Below are 15,680 nucleotides of genomic sequence, written 5' to 3'. Positions count from 1 at the left end.
CACTTATGGTTTGTAAATGGCACCCAGAATTATGTTGCACGAAGCACAATTTCACATCATTCTGGGTCCATTTGTGTGAAAACAAGGTCCAATCAGGCTGAAACATTACAGGAAGGTAGAATCTATTAAAATGTAAGTGATCTGAAGGTTTCATGATGATAGCACTTCCCTAAGGGGGTCAAACCATGTCCCAAAGGTCACCGGATCTGGTGTCTAAAGAAGTAGTCCAGTTACACATTTGTGGGCTTATAACTTGGCTTCTGAATGTCCTAGAGAGATCAGGTTTGTTTTAGTATACTCCAATCAACAGCCCCTACAACCACAAAAAGGAATGGAGTCATTAGCACTTATGGTTTTTAAATGGCACCCAGAATTATGTTGCACGAAGCACAATTTCACATCATTCTGGGTTCATTTGTGTGAAAACAAGGTCCAATCAGGCTGAAACGTTACAGAAAGGTAGAATCTATTGAGTTGTAAGTGATCTGAACGTTTCATGATGATAGCACTTTCCTAAGGGGGTCAAACCATGTCCCAAATGTCACCGGATCTGGAGTCAATTTAAAGTAGTAGTCCAGTTACACATTTGTGGGCTTATAACTTGGCTTCTGAATGTCCTAGAGAGGTCAGGTTTGTTTTAATGTACTCCAATCAACAGCCCCTACAACCACAAAAAGGAATGGAGTCATTAGCACTTATGGTTTGTAAATGGCACCCAGAATTATGTTGCACGAAGCAAATTTTCACATCATTCTGGGTTCATTTGTGTGAATAAGAGGTCCAATCAGGCAGAAACGTTACAGGAAGGTAGAATCTATTGAGTTGTAAGTGATCTGAACGTTTCATGATGATAGCACTTTCCTATAGGGGGTCAAACCATGTCCCAAAGGTCACCGGGCCTGGTGTCACTTTAAAGAAGTAGTCCAGTTACACCTTTGTGGGCTTATAACTTGGCTTCTGAATGTCCTAGAGAGATCAGGGTTGTTTTAGTGTACTCCAATCAACAGCCCCCACAACCACAAAAAGGAATGGAGTCATTAGCACTTATGGTTCTTAAATGGCACCCAGAATTATGTTGCACGAAGCACAATTTCACATCATTCTGGGTCCATTTGTGTGAAAACAAGGTCCAATCAGGCTGAAACGTTACAGGAAGGTAGAATCTATTGAGTTGTAAGTGATCTGAACGTTTCAAGATGATCGCACATTCATATAGGGGGTAAAACCATGTCCCAAAGGTCACCGGGCCTGGTGTCACTTTAAAGAAGTAGTCCAGTTACATCTTTGTAGGCTTATAACTTGGCTTCTGAATGTCCTAGAGAGATCAGGTTTGTTTTAATGTACTCCAATCAACAGCCCCTACAACCACAAAAAGGAATGGAGTCATTAGCACTTATGGTTTGTAAATGGCACACAGAATTATGTTGCACGAAGCACAATTTCACATCATTCTGGGTTCATTTGTGTGAAAACAAGGTCCAATCAGGCAGAAACGTTACAGGAAGGTAGAATCTATTGAGTTGTAAGTGATCTGAACGTTTCATGATGATAGCACTTTCCTAAGGGGGTCAAACCATGTCGCAAAGGTCACCGGATCTGGTGTCACTTTAAAGAATTAGTCCAGTTACACATTTGTGGGCTTATAACTTGGCTTCTGAATGTCCTAGAGCGGTCAGGTTTGTTTTAGTGTACTCCAATCAACAGCCCCTACAACCACAAAAAGGAATGGAGTCATTAGCACTTATGGTTTGTAAATGGCACCCAGAATTATGTTGCACGAAGCACAATTTCACATCATTCTGGGTCCATTTGTGTGAAAACAAGGTCCAATCAGGCTGAAACATTACAGGAAGGTAGAATCTATTAAAATGTAAGTGATCTGAAGGTTTCATGATGATAGCACTTCCCTAAGGGGGTCAAACCATGTCCCAAAGGTCACCGGATCTGGTGTCTAAAGAAGTAGTCCAGTTACACATTTGTGGGCTTATAACTTGGCTTCTGAATGTCCTAGAGAGATCAGGTTTGTTTTATTATACTCCAATCAACAGCCCCTACAACCACAAAAAGGAATGGAGTCATTAGCACTTATGGTTTGTAAATGGCACCCAGAATTATGTTGCACGAAGCACAATTTCACATCATTCTGGGTTCATTTGTGTGAAAACAAGGTCCAATCAGGCTGAAACGTTACAGGAAGGTAGAATCTATTGAGTTGCAAGTGATCTGAACGTTTCATGATGATAGCACTTTCCTAAGGGGGTCAAACCATGTCCCAAAAGTCACCGGATCTGGTGTCAATTTAAAGAAGTAGTCCAGTTACACATTTGTGGGCTCATAACTTGGCTTCTGAATGTCCTAGAGAGATCAGGTTTGTTTTAGTGTACTCCAATCAACAGCCCCTACAACCACAAAAAGGAATGGAGTCATTAGCACTTATGGTTTGTAAATGGCACCCAGAATTATGTTGCACGAAGCACAATTTCACATCATTCTGGGTCCATTTGTGTGAAAACAAGGTCCAATCAGGCTGAAACGCTACAAGAAGGTAGAATCTATTGAGTTGTAAGTGATCTGAACATTTCAAGATGATCGCACATTCCTATAGGGGGTAAAACCATGTCACAAAGGTCACCGGGCCTGGTGTCACTTTAAAGTAGTAGTCCAGTTACACCTTTTGGGCTTATAACTTGGCTTCTGAATGTCCTAGAGAGGTTAGTTTGTTTTAGTGTACTCCAATCAACAGCCCCTAAAACCACAAAAAGGAATGGAGTCATTAGCACTTATGGTTTGTAAATGGCACCCAGAATTATGTTGCACAAAGCACAATTTCACATCATTCTGGGTTCATTTGTGTGAAAACAAGGTCCAATCAGGCTGAAACGTTACAGGAAGGTAGAATCTATTGAGTTGTAAGTGATCTGAACGTTTCATGATGATAGCACTTTCCTAAGGGGGTCAAACCATGTCCCAAAGGTCACCGGATCTGGTGTCAATTTAAAGAAGTAGTCCAGTTACACATTTGTGGGCTTATAACTTGGCTTCTGAATGTCCTAGAGAGATCAGGTTTGTTTTAGTGTACTCCAATAAACAGCCCCTACAACCACAAAAAGGAATGGAGTCATTACCACTTAAGGTTTGTAAATGGCACCCAGAATTATGTTGCAGGAAGCACAATTTCACATCATTCTGGGTCCATTTGTGTGAAAACAAGGTCCAATCAGGCTGAAACGCTACAAGAAGGTAGAATCTATTGAGTTGTAAGTGATCTGAACGTTTCAAGATGATCGCTCATTCCTATAGGGGGTAAAACCATGTCCCAAAGGTCACCGGGCCTGGTGTCACTTTAAAGAAGTAGTCCAGTTACACCTTTGTGGGCTTATAACTTGGCTTCTGAATGTCCTAGAGAGGTTAGGTTTGTTTTAGTGTTCTCCAATCAACAGCCCCTACAACCACAAAAAGGAATGGAGTCATTAGCACTTATGGTTTGTAAATGGCACCCAGAATTATGTTGCACGAAGCACAATTTCACATCATTCTGGGTTCATTTGTGTGAAAACAAGGTCCAATCAGGCTGAAACGTTACAGGAAGGTAGAATCTATTGAGTTGTAAGTGATCTGAATGTTTCATGATGATAGCACTTTCCTAAGGGGGTCAAACCATGTCCCAAAGGTCACCGGATCTGGTGTCAATTTAAAGTAGTAGTCCAGTTACACATTTGTGGGCTTATAACTTGACTTCTGAATGTCCTAGAGAGATCAGGTTTGTTTTAATGTACTCCAATCAACAGCCCCTACAACCACAAAAAGGAATGGAGTCATTAGCACTTATGGTTTGTAAATGGCACCCAGAATTATGTTGCACGAAGCACAATTTCACATCATTCTGGGTCCATTTGTGTGAAAACAAGGTCCAATCAGGCTGAAACGCTACAAGAAGGTAGAATCTATTGAGTTGTAAGTGATCTGAAGGTTTCAAGATGATCGCACATTCTTATAGGGGGTAAAACCATGTCCCAAAGGTCACCGGGCCTGGTGTCACTTTAAAGAAGTTGTCCAGTTACACCTTTGTGGGCTTATAACTTGGCTTCTGAATGTCCTAGAGAGGTCAGGTTTGTTTTAGTGTACTCCAATCAACAGCCCCTACAACCACAAAAAGGAATGGAGTCATTAGCACTTATGGTTTGTAAATGGCACCCAGAATTATTTTGCACGAAGCACAATTTCCCATCATTCTGGGTTCATTTGTGTGAAAACAAGGTCCAATCAGGCTGAAACGTTACAGGAAGGTAGAATCTATTGAGTTGTAAGTGATCTGAATGTTTCATGATGATAGCACTTTCCTAAGGGGGTCAAACCATGTCCCAAAGGTCACCGGATCTGGTGTCAATTTAAAGAAGTAGTCCAGTTACACATTTGTGGGCTTATAACTTGGCTTCTGAATGTCCTAGAGAGATCAGGTTTATTTTAGTGTACTCCAATCAACAGCCCCTACAACCACAAAAAGGAATGGAGTCATTAGCACTTATGGTTTTTAAATGGCACCCAGAATTATGTTGCACAAAGCACAATTTCACATCATTCTGGGTCCATTTGTGTGAAAACAAGGTCCAATCAGGCTGAAACGTTACAGGAAGGTAGAATCTATTGAGTTGTAAGTGATCTGAACGTTTCAAGATGATCGCACATTCCTATAGGGGGTCAAACCATGTCCCAAAGGTCACCGGGCCAAGTGTCACTTTAAAGAAGTAGTCCAGTTACATCTTTGTGTGTGGGCTTATAACTTGGCTTCTGAATGTCCTAGAGAGATCAGGTTTGTTTTAGTGTACTCCAATCAACAGCCCCTAGAACCACAAAAAGGAATGGAGACATTAGCACTTATGGTTTTTAAATGGCACCCAGAATTATGTTGCACGAAGCACAATTTCACATCATTCTGGGTTCATTTGTGTGAAAACAAGGTCCAATCAGGCTGAAACGTTACAGGAAGGTAGAATCTATTGTTGTAAGTGATCTGAACGTTTCATGATGATAGCACTTTCCTAAGGGGGTCAAACCATGTCCCAAAGGTCACCGGATCTGGTGTCAATTTAAAGAAGTAGTCCAGTTACACATTTGTGGGCTTATAACTTGGCTTCTGAATGTCCTAGAGAGATCAGGTTTGTTTTAGTGTACTCCAATCAACAGCCCCTACAACCACAAAAAGGAATGGAGTCAATAGCACTTATGGTTTGTAAATGGCACCCAGAATTATGTTGCACGAAGCACAATTTCACATCATTCTGGGTCCATTTGTGTGAAAACAAGGTCCAATCAGGCTGAAACATTACAGGAAGGTAGAATCTATTAAAATGTAAGTGATCTGAAGGTTTCATGATGATAGCACTTCCCTAAGGGGGTCAAACCATGTCCCAAAGGTCACCGGATCTGGTGTCTAAAGAAGTAGTCCAGTTACACATTTGTGGGCTTATAACTTGGCTTCTGAATGTCCTAGAGAGATCAGGTTTGTTTTAGTATACTCCAATCAACAGCCCCTACAACCACAAAAAGGAATGGAGTCATTAGCACTTATGGTTTTTAAATGGCACCCAGAATTATGTTGCACGAAGCACAATTTCACATCATTCTGGGTTCATTTGTGTGAAAACAAGGTCCAATCAGGCTGAAACGTTACAGAAAGGTAGAATCTATTGAGTTGTAAGTGATCTGAACGTTTCATGATGATAGCACTTTCCTAAGGGGGTCAAACCATGTCCCAAATGTCACCGGATCTGGTGTCAATTTAAAGTAGTAGTCCAGTTACACATTTGTGGGCTTATAACTTGGCTTCTGAATGTCCTGGAGAGGTCAGGTTTGTTTTAATGTACTCCAATCAACAGCCCCTACAACCACAAAAAGGAATGGAGTCATTAGCACTTATGGTTTGTAAATGGCTCCCAGAATTATGTTGCACGAAGCAAAATTTCACATCATTCTGGGTTCATTTGTGTGAAAACAAAGTCCAATCAGGCAGAAACGTTACAGGAAGGTAGAATCTATTGAGTTGTAAGTGATCTGAACGTTTCATGATGATAGCACTTTCCTATAGGGGGTCAAACCATGTCCCAAAGGTCACCGGGCCTGGTGTCACTTTAAAGAAGTAGTCCAGTTACACCTTTGTGGGCTTATAACTTGGCTTCTGAATGTCCAAGAGAGATCAGGGTTGTTTTAGTGTACTCCAATCAACAGCCCCCACAACCACAAAAAGGAATTGAGTCATTAGCACTTATGGTTCTTAAATGGCACCCAGAATTATGTTGCACGAAGCACAATTTCACATCATTCTGGGTCCATTTGTGTGAAAACAAGGTCCAGTCAGGCTGAAACGTTACAGGAAGGTAGAATCTATTGAGTTGTAAGTGATCTGAACGTTTCAAGATGATCGCACATTCCTATAGGGGGTCAAACCATGTCCCAAAGGTCACCGGGCCTGGTGTCACTTTAAAGAAGTAGTCCAGTTACATCTTTGTAGGCTTATAACTTGGCTTCTGAATGTCCTAGAGAGATCAGGTTTGTTTTAATGTACTCCAATCAACAGCCCCTACAACCACAAAAAGGAATGGAGTCATTAGCACTTATGGTTTGTAAATGGCACCCAGAATTATGTTGCACGAAGCACAATTTCACATCATTCTGGGTCCATTTGTGTGAAAACAAGGTCCAATCAGGCTGAAACATTACAGGAAGGTAGAATCTATTAAAATGTAAGTGATCTGAAGGTTTCATGATGATAGCACTTCCCTAAGGGGGTCAAACCATGTCCCAAAGGTCACCGGATCTGGTGTCTAAAGAAGTAGTCCAGTTACACATTTGTGGGCTTATAACTTGGCTTCTGAATGTCCTAGAGAGATCAGGTTTGTTTTAGTATACTCCAATCAACAGCCCCTACAACCACAAAAAGGAATGGAGTCATTAGCACTTATGGTTTTTAAATGGCACCCAGAATTATGTTGCACGAAGCACAATTTCACATCATTCTGGGTTCATTTGTGTGAAAACAAGGTCCAATCAGGCTGAAACGTTACAGAAAGGTAGAATCTATTGAGTTGTAAGTGATCTGAACGTTTCATGATGATAGCACTTTCCTAAGGGGGTCAAACCATGTCCCAAATGTCACCGGATCTGGAGTCAATTTAAAGTAGTAGTCCAGTTACACATTTGTGGGCTTATAACTTGGCTTCTGAATGTCCTAGAGAGGTCAGGTTTGTTTTAATGTACTCCAATCAACAGCCCCTACAACCACAAAAAGGAATGGAGTCATTAGCACTTATGGTTTGTAAATGGCACCCAGAATTATGTTGCACGAAGCAAATTTTCACATCATTCTGGGTTCATTTGTGTGAATAAGAGGTCCAATCAGGCAGAAACGTTACAGGAAGGTAGAATCTATTGAGTTGTAAGTGATCTGAACGTTTCATGATGATAGCACTTTCCTATAGGGGGTCAAACCATGTCCCAAAGGTCACCGGGCCTGGTGTCACTTTAAAGAAGTAGTCCAGTTACACCTTTGTGGGCTTATAACTTGGCTTCTGAATGTCCTAGAGAGATCAGGGTTGTTTTAGTGTACTCCAATCAACAGCCCCCACAACCACAAAAAGGAATGGAGTCATTAGCACTTATGGTTCTTAAATGGCACCCAGAATTATGTTGCACGAAGCACAATTTCACATCATTCTGGGTCCATTTGTGTGAAAACAAGGTCCAATCAGGCTGAAACGTTACAGGAAGGTAGAATCTATTGAGTTGTAAGTGATCTGAACGTTTCAAGATGATCGCACATTCATATAGGGGGTAAAACCATGTCCCAAAGGTCACCGGGCCTGGTGTCACTTTAAAGAAGTAGTCCAGTTACATCTTTGTAGGCTTATAACTTGGCTTCTGAATGTCCTAGAGAGATCAGGTTTGTTTTAATGTACTCCAATCAACAGCCCCTACAACCACAAAAAGGAATGGAGTCATTAGCACTTATGGTTTGTAAATGGCACACAGAATTATGTTGCACGAAGCACAATTTCACATCATTCTGGGTTCATTTGTGTGAAAACAAGGTCCAATCAGGCAGAAACGTTACAGGAAGGTAGAATCTATTGAGTTGTAAGTGATCTGAACGTTTCATGATGATAGCACTTTCCTAAGGGGGTCAAACCATGTCGCAAAGGTCACCGGATCTGGTGTCACTTTAAAGAATTAGTCCAGTTACACATTTGTGGGCTTATAACTTGGCTTCTGAATGTCCTAGAGCGGTCAGGTTTGTTTTAGTGTACTCCAATCAACAGCCCCTACAACCACAAAAAGGAATGGAGTCATTAGCACTTATGGTTTGTAAATGGCACCCAGAATTATGTTGCACGAAGCACAATTTCACATCATTCTGGGTCCATTTGTGTGAAAACAAGGTCCAATCAGGCTGAAACATTACAGGAAGGTAGAATCTATTAAAATGTAAGTGATCTGAAGGTTTCATGATGATAGCACTTCCCTAAGGGGGTCAAACCATGTCCCAAAGGTCACCGGATCTGGTGTCTAAAGAAGTAGTCCAGTTACACATTTGTGGGCTTATAACTTGGCTTCTGAATGTCCTAGAGAGATCAGGTTTGTTTTATTATACTCCAATCAACAGCCCCTACAACCACAAAAAGGAATGGAGTCATTAGCACTTATGGTTTTTAAATGGCACCCAGAATTATGTTGCACGAAGCACAATTTCACATCATTCTGGGTTCATTTGTGTGAAAACAAGGTCCAATCAGGCAGAAACGTTACAGGAAGGTAGAATCTATTGAGTTGTAAGTGATCTGAACGTTTCATGATGATAGCACTTTCCTATAGGGGGTCAAACCATGTCCCAAAGGTCACCGGGCCTGGTGTCACTTTAAAGAAGTAGTCCAGTTACACCTTTGTGGGCTTATAACTTGGCTTCTGAATGTCCTAGAGAGATCAGGGTTGTTTTAGTGTACTCCAATCAACAGCCCCCACAACCACAAAAAGGAATGGAGTCATTAGCACTTATGGTTCTTAAATGGCACCCAGAATTATGTTGCACGAAGCACAATTTCACATCATTCTGGGTCCATTTGTGTGAAAACAAGGTCCAATCAGGCTGAAACGTTACAGGAAGGTAGAATCTATTGAGTTGTAAGTGATCTGAACGTTTCAAGATGATCGCACATTCCTATAGGGGGTAAAACCATGTCCCAAAGGTCACCGGGCCTGGTGTCACTTTAAAGAAGTAGTCCAGTTACATCTTTGTAGGCTTATAACTTGGCTTCTGAATGTCCTAGAGAGATCAGGTTTGTTTTAATGTACTCCAATCAACAGCCCCTACAACCACAAAAAGGAATGGAGTCATTAGCACTTATGGTTTGTAAATGGCACACAGAATTATGTTGCACGAAGCACAATTTCACATCATTCTGGGTTCATTTGTGTGAAAACAAGGTCCAATCAGGCAGAAACGTTACAGGAAGGTAGAATCTATTGAGTTGTAAGTGATCTGAACGTTTCATGATGATAGCACTTTCCTAAGGGGGTCAAACCATGTCGCAAAGGTCACCGGATCTGGTGTCACTTTAAAGAATTAGTCCAGTTACACATTTGTGGGCTTATAACTTGGCTTCTGAATGTCCTAGAGTGGTCAGGTTTGTTTTAGTGTACTCCAATCAACAGCCCCTACAACCACAAAAAGGAATGGAGTCATTAGCACTTATGGTTTGTAAATGGCACCCAGAATTATGTTGCACGAAGCACAATTTCACATCATTCTGGGTCCATTTGTGTGAAAACAAGGTCCAATCAGGCTGAAACATTACAGGAAGGTAGAATCTATTAAAATGTAAGTGATCTGTAGGTTTCATGATGATAGCACTTCCCTAAGGGGGTCAAACCATGTCCCAAAGGTCACCGGATCTGGTGTCTAAAGAAGTAGTCCAGTTACACATTTGTGGGCTTATAACTTGGCTTCTGAATGTCCTAGAGAGATCAGGTTTGTTTTATTATACTCCAATCAACAGCCCCTACAACCACAAAAAGGAATGGAGTCATTAGCACTTATGGTTTTTAAATGGCACCCAGAATTATGTTGCACGAAGCACAATTTCACATCATTCTGGGTTCATTTGTGTGAAAACAAGGTCCAATCAGGCAGAAACGTTACAGGAAGGTAGAATCTATTGAGTTGTAAGTGATCTGAACGTTTCATGATGATAGCACTTTCCTATAGGGGGTCAAACCATGTCCCAAAGGTCACCGGGCCTGGTGTCACTTTAAAGAAGTAGTCCAGTTACACCTTTGTGGGCTTATAACTTGGCTTCTGAATGTCCTAGAGAGATCAGGGTTGTTTTAGTGTACTCCAATCAACAGCCCCCACAACCACAAAAAGGAATGGAGTCATTAGCACTTATGGTTCTTAAATGGCACCCAGAATTATGTTGCACGAAGCACAATTTCACATCATTCTGGGTCCATTTGTGTGAAAACAAGGTCCAATCAGGCTGAAACGTTACAGGAAGGTAGAATCTATTGAGTTGTAAGTGATCTGAACGTTTCAAGATGATCGCACATTCCTATAGGGGGTAAAACCATGTCCCAAAGGTCACCGGGCCTGGTGTCACTTTAAAGAAGTAGTCCAGTTACATCTTTGTAGGCTTATAACTTGGCTTCTGAATGTCCTAGAGAGATCAGGGTTGTTTTAGTGTACTCCAATCAACAGCCCCCACAACCACAAAAAGGAATGGAGTCATTAGCACTTATGGTTCTTAAATGGCACCCAGAATTATGTTGCACGAAGCACAATTTCACATCATTCTGGGTCCATTTGTGTGAAAACAAGGTCCAGTCAGGCTGAAACGTTACAGGAAGGTAGAATCTATTGAGTTGTAAGTGATCTGAACGTTTCAAGATGATCGCACATTCCTATAGGGGGTCAAACCATGTCCCAAAGGTCACCGGGCCTGGTATCACTTTAAAGAAGTAGTCCAGTTACATCTTTGTAGGCTTATAACTTGGCTTCTGAATGTCCTAGAGAGATCAGGTTTGTTTTAATGTACTCCAATCAACAGCCCCTACAACCACAAAAAAGAATGGAGTCATTAGCACTTATGGTTTGTAAATGGCACCCAGAATTATGTTGCACGAAGCACAATTTCACATCATTCTGGGTCCATTTGTGTGAAAACAAGGTCCAATCAGGCTGAAACATTACAGGAAGGTAGAATCTATTAAAATGTAAGTGATCTGAAGGTTTCATGATGATAGCACTTCCCTAAGGGGGTCAAACCATGTCCCAAAGGTCACCGGATCTGGTGTCTAAAGAAGTAGTCCAGTTACACATTTGTGGGCTTATAACTTGGCTTCTGAATGTCCTAGAGAGATCAGGTTTGTTTTAGTATACTCCAATCAACAGCCCCTACAACCACAAAAAGGAATGGAGTCATTAGCACTTATGGTTTTTAAATGGCACCCAGAATTATGTTGCACGAAGCACAATTTCACATCATTCTGGGTTCATTTGTGTGAAAACAAGGTCCAATCAGGCTGAAACGTTACAGAAAGGTAGAATCTATTGAGTTGTAAGTGATCTGAACGTTTCATGATGATAGCACTTTCCTAAGGGGGTCAAACCATGTCCCAAATGTCACCGGATCTGGAGTCAATTTAAAGTAGTAGTCCAGTTACACATTTGTGGGCTTATAACTTGGCTTCTGAATGTCCTGGAGAGGTCAGGTTTGTTTTAATGTACTCCAATCAACAGCCCCTACAACCACAAAAAGGAATGGAGTCATTAGCACTTATGGTTTGTAAATGGCACCCAGAATTATGTTGCACGAAGCAAATTTTCACATCATTCTGGGTTCATTTGTGTGAAAAAGAGGTCCAATCAGGCAGAAACGTTACAGGAAGGTAGAATCTATTGAGTTGTAAGTGATCTGAACGTTTCATGATGATAGCACTTTCCTATAGGGGGTCAAACCATGTCCCAAAGGTCACCGGGCCTGGTGTCACTTTAAAGAAGTAGTCCAGTTACACCTTTGTGGGCTTATAACTTGGCTTCTGAATGTCCTAGAGAGATCAGGGTTGTTTTAGTGTACTCCAATCAACAGCCCCCACAACCACAAAAAGGAATGGAGTCATTAGCACTTATGGTTCTTAAATGGCACCCAGAATTATGTTGCACGAAGCACAATTTCACATCATTCTGGGTCCATTTGTGTGAAAACAAGGTCCAATCAGGCTGAAACGTTACAGGAAGGTAGAATCTATTGAGTTGTAAGTGATCTGAACGTTTCAAGATGATCGCACATTCCTATAGGGGGTAAAACCATGTCCCAAAGGTCACCGGGCCTGGTGTCACTTTAAAGAAGTAGTCCAGTTACATCTTTGTAGGCTTATAACTTGGCTTCTGAATGTCCTAGAGAGATCAGGTTTGTTTTAATGTACTCCAATCAACAGCCCCTACAACCACAAAAAGGAATGGAGTCATTAGCACTTATGGTTTGTAAATGGCACACAGAATTATGTTGCACGAAGCACAATTTCACATCATTCTGGGTTCATTTGTGTGAAAACAAGGTCCAATCAGGCAGAAACGTTACAGGAAGGTAGAATCTATTGAGTTGTAAGTGATCTGAACGTTTCATGATGATAGCACTTTCCTAAGGGGGTCAAACCATGTCGCAAAGGTAACCGGATCTGGTGTCACTTTAAAGAATTAGTCCAGTTACACATTTGTGGGCTTATAACTTGGCTTCTGAATGTCCTAGAGCGGTCAGGTTTGTTTTAGTGTACTCCAATCAACAGCACCTACAACCACAAAAAGGAATGGAGTCATTAGCACTTATGGTTTGTAAATGGCACCCAGAATTATGTTGCACGAAGCACAATTTCACATCATTCTGGGTCCATTTGTGTGAAAACAAGGTCCAATCAGGCTGAAACATTACAGGAAGGTAGAATCTATTAAAATGTAAGTGATCTGAAGGTTTCATGATGATAGCACTTCCCTAAGGGGGTCAAACCATGTCCCAAAGGTCACCGGATCTGGTGTCTAAAGAAGTAGTCCAGTTACACATTTGTGGGCTTATAACTTGGCTTCTGAATGTCCTAGAGAGATCAGGTTTGTTTTATTATACTCCAATCAACAGCCCCTACAACCACAAAAAGGAATGGAGTCATTAGCACTTATGGTTTTTAAATGGCACCCAGAATTATGTTGCACGAAGCACAATTTCACATCATTCTGGGTTCATTTGTGTGAAAACAAGGTCCAATCAGGCAGAAACGTTACAGGAAGGTAGAATCTATTGAGTTGTAAGTGATCTGAACGTTTCATGATGATAGCACTTTCCTATAGGGGGTCAAACCATGTCCCAAAGGTCATTTGGGCCTGGTGTCACTTTAAAGAAGTAGTCCAGTTACACCTTTGTGGGCTTATAACTTGGCTTCTGAATGTCCTAGAGAGATCAGGGTTGTTTTAGTGTACTCCAATCAACAGCCCCCACAACCACAAAAAGGAATGGAGTCATTAGCACTTATGGTTCTTAAATGGCACCCAGAATTATGTTGCACGAAGCACAATTTCACATCATTCTGGGTCCATTTGTGTGAAAACAAGGTCCAATCAGGCTGAAACGTTACAGGAAGGTAGAATCTATTGAGTTGTAAGTGATCTGAACGTTTCAAGATGATCGCACATTCCTATAGGGGGTAAAACCATGTCCCAAAGGTCACCGGGCCTGGTGTCACTTTAAAGAAGTAGTCCAGTTACACCTTTGTGGGCTTATAACTTGGCTTCTGAATGTCCTAGAGAGATCAGGGTTGTTTTAGTGTACTCCAATCAACAGCCCCCACAACCACAAAAAGGAATGGAGTCATTAGCACTTATGGTTCTTAAATGGCACCCAGAATTATGTTGCACGAAGCACAATTTCACATCATTCTGGGTCCATTTGTGTGAAAACAAGGTCCAATCAGGCTGAAACGTTACAGGAAGGTAGAATCTATTGAGTTGTAAGTGATCTGAACGTTTCAAGATGATCGCACATTCCTATAGGGGGTAAAACCATGTCCCAAAGGTCACCGGGCCTGGTGTCACTTTAAAGAAGTAGTCCAGTTACATCTTTGTAGGCTTATAACTTGGCTTCTGAATGTCCTAGAGAGATCAGGTTTGTTTTAATGTACTCCAATCAACAGCCCCTACAACCACAAAAAGGAATGGAGTCATTAGCACTTATGGTTTGTAAATGGCACACAGAATTATGTTGCACGAAGCACAATTTCACATCATTCTGGGTTCATTTGTGTGAAAACAAGGTCCAATCAGGCAGAAACGTTACAGGAAGGTAGAATCTATTGAGTTGTAAGTGATCTGAACGTTTCATGATGATAGCACTTTCCTAAGGGGGTCAAACCATGTCGCAAAGGTCACCGGATCTGGTGTCACTTTAAAGAATTAGTCCAGTTACACATTTGTGGGCTTATAACTTGGCTTCTGAATGTCCTAGAGTGGTCAGGTTTGTTTTAGTGTACTCCAATCAACAGCCCCTACAACCACAAAAAGGAATGGAGTCATTAGCACTTATGGTTTGTAAATGGCACCCAGAATTATGTTGCACGAAGCACAATTTCACATCATTCTGGGTCCATTTGTGTGAAAACAAGGTCCAATCAGGCTGAAACATTACAGGAAGGTAGAATCTATTAAAATGTAAGTGATCTGTAGGTTTCATGATGATAGCACTTCCCTAAGGGGGTCAAACCATGTCCCAAAGGTCACCGGATCTGGTGTCTAAAGAAGTAGTCCAGTTACACATTTGTGGGCTTATAACTTGGCTTCTGAATGTCCTAGAGAGATCAGGTTTGTTTTATTATACTCCAATCAACAGCCCCTACAACCACAAAAAGGAATGGAGTCATTAGCACTTATGGTTTTTAAATGGCACCCAGAATTATGTTGCACGAAGCACAATTTCACATCATTCTGGGTTCATTTGTGTGAAAACAAGGTCCAATCAGGCAGAAACGTTACAGGAAGGTAGAATCTATTGAGTTGTAAGTGATCTGAACGTTTCATGATGATAGCACTTTCCTATAGGGGGTCAAACCATGTCCCAAAGGTCACCGGGCCTGGTGTCACTTTAAAGAAGTAGTCCAGTTACACCTTTGTGGGCTTATAACTTGGCTTCTGAATGTCCTAGAGAGATCAGGGTTGTTTTAGTGTACTCCAATCAACAGCCCCCACAACCACAAAAAGGAATGGAGTCATTAGCACTTATGGTTCTTAAATGGCACCCAGAATTATGTTGCACGAAGCACAATTTCACATCATTCTGGGTCCATTTGTGTGAAAACAAGGTCCAATCAGGCTGAAACGTTACAGGAAGGTAGAATCTATTGAGTTGTAAGTGATCTGAACGTTTCAAGATGATCGCACATTCCTATAGGGGGTAAAACCATGTCCCAAAGGTCACCGGGCCTGGTGTCACTTTAAAGAAGTAGTCCAGTTACATCTTTGTAGGCTTATAACTTGGCTTCTGAATGTCCTAGAGAGATCAGGTTTGTTTTAATGTACTCCAATCAACAGCCCGTACAACCACAAAAAGGAATGGAGTCATTAGCACTTATGGTTTGTAAATGGCACACAGAATTAT

This window comes from Nothobranchius furzeri, chromosome 13 (assembly GCF_043380555.1).
Source record: "Nothobranchius furzeri strain GRZ-AD chromosome 13, NfurGRZ-RIMD1, whole genome shotgun sequence".
Taxonomy (NCBI): Eukaryota; Metazoa; Chordata; class Actinopteri; order Cyprinodontiformes; family Nothobranchiidae; genus Nothobranchius; species Nothobranchius furzeri.
This window is presented reverse-complemented; position numbering follows the sequence as displayed.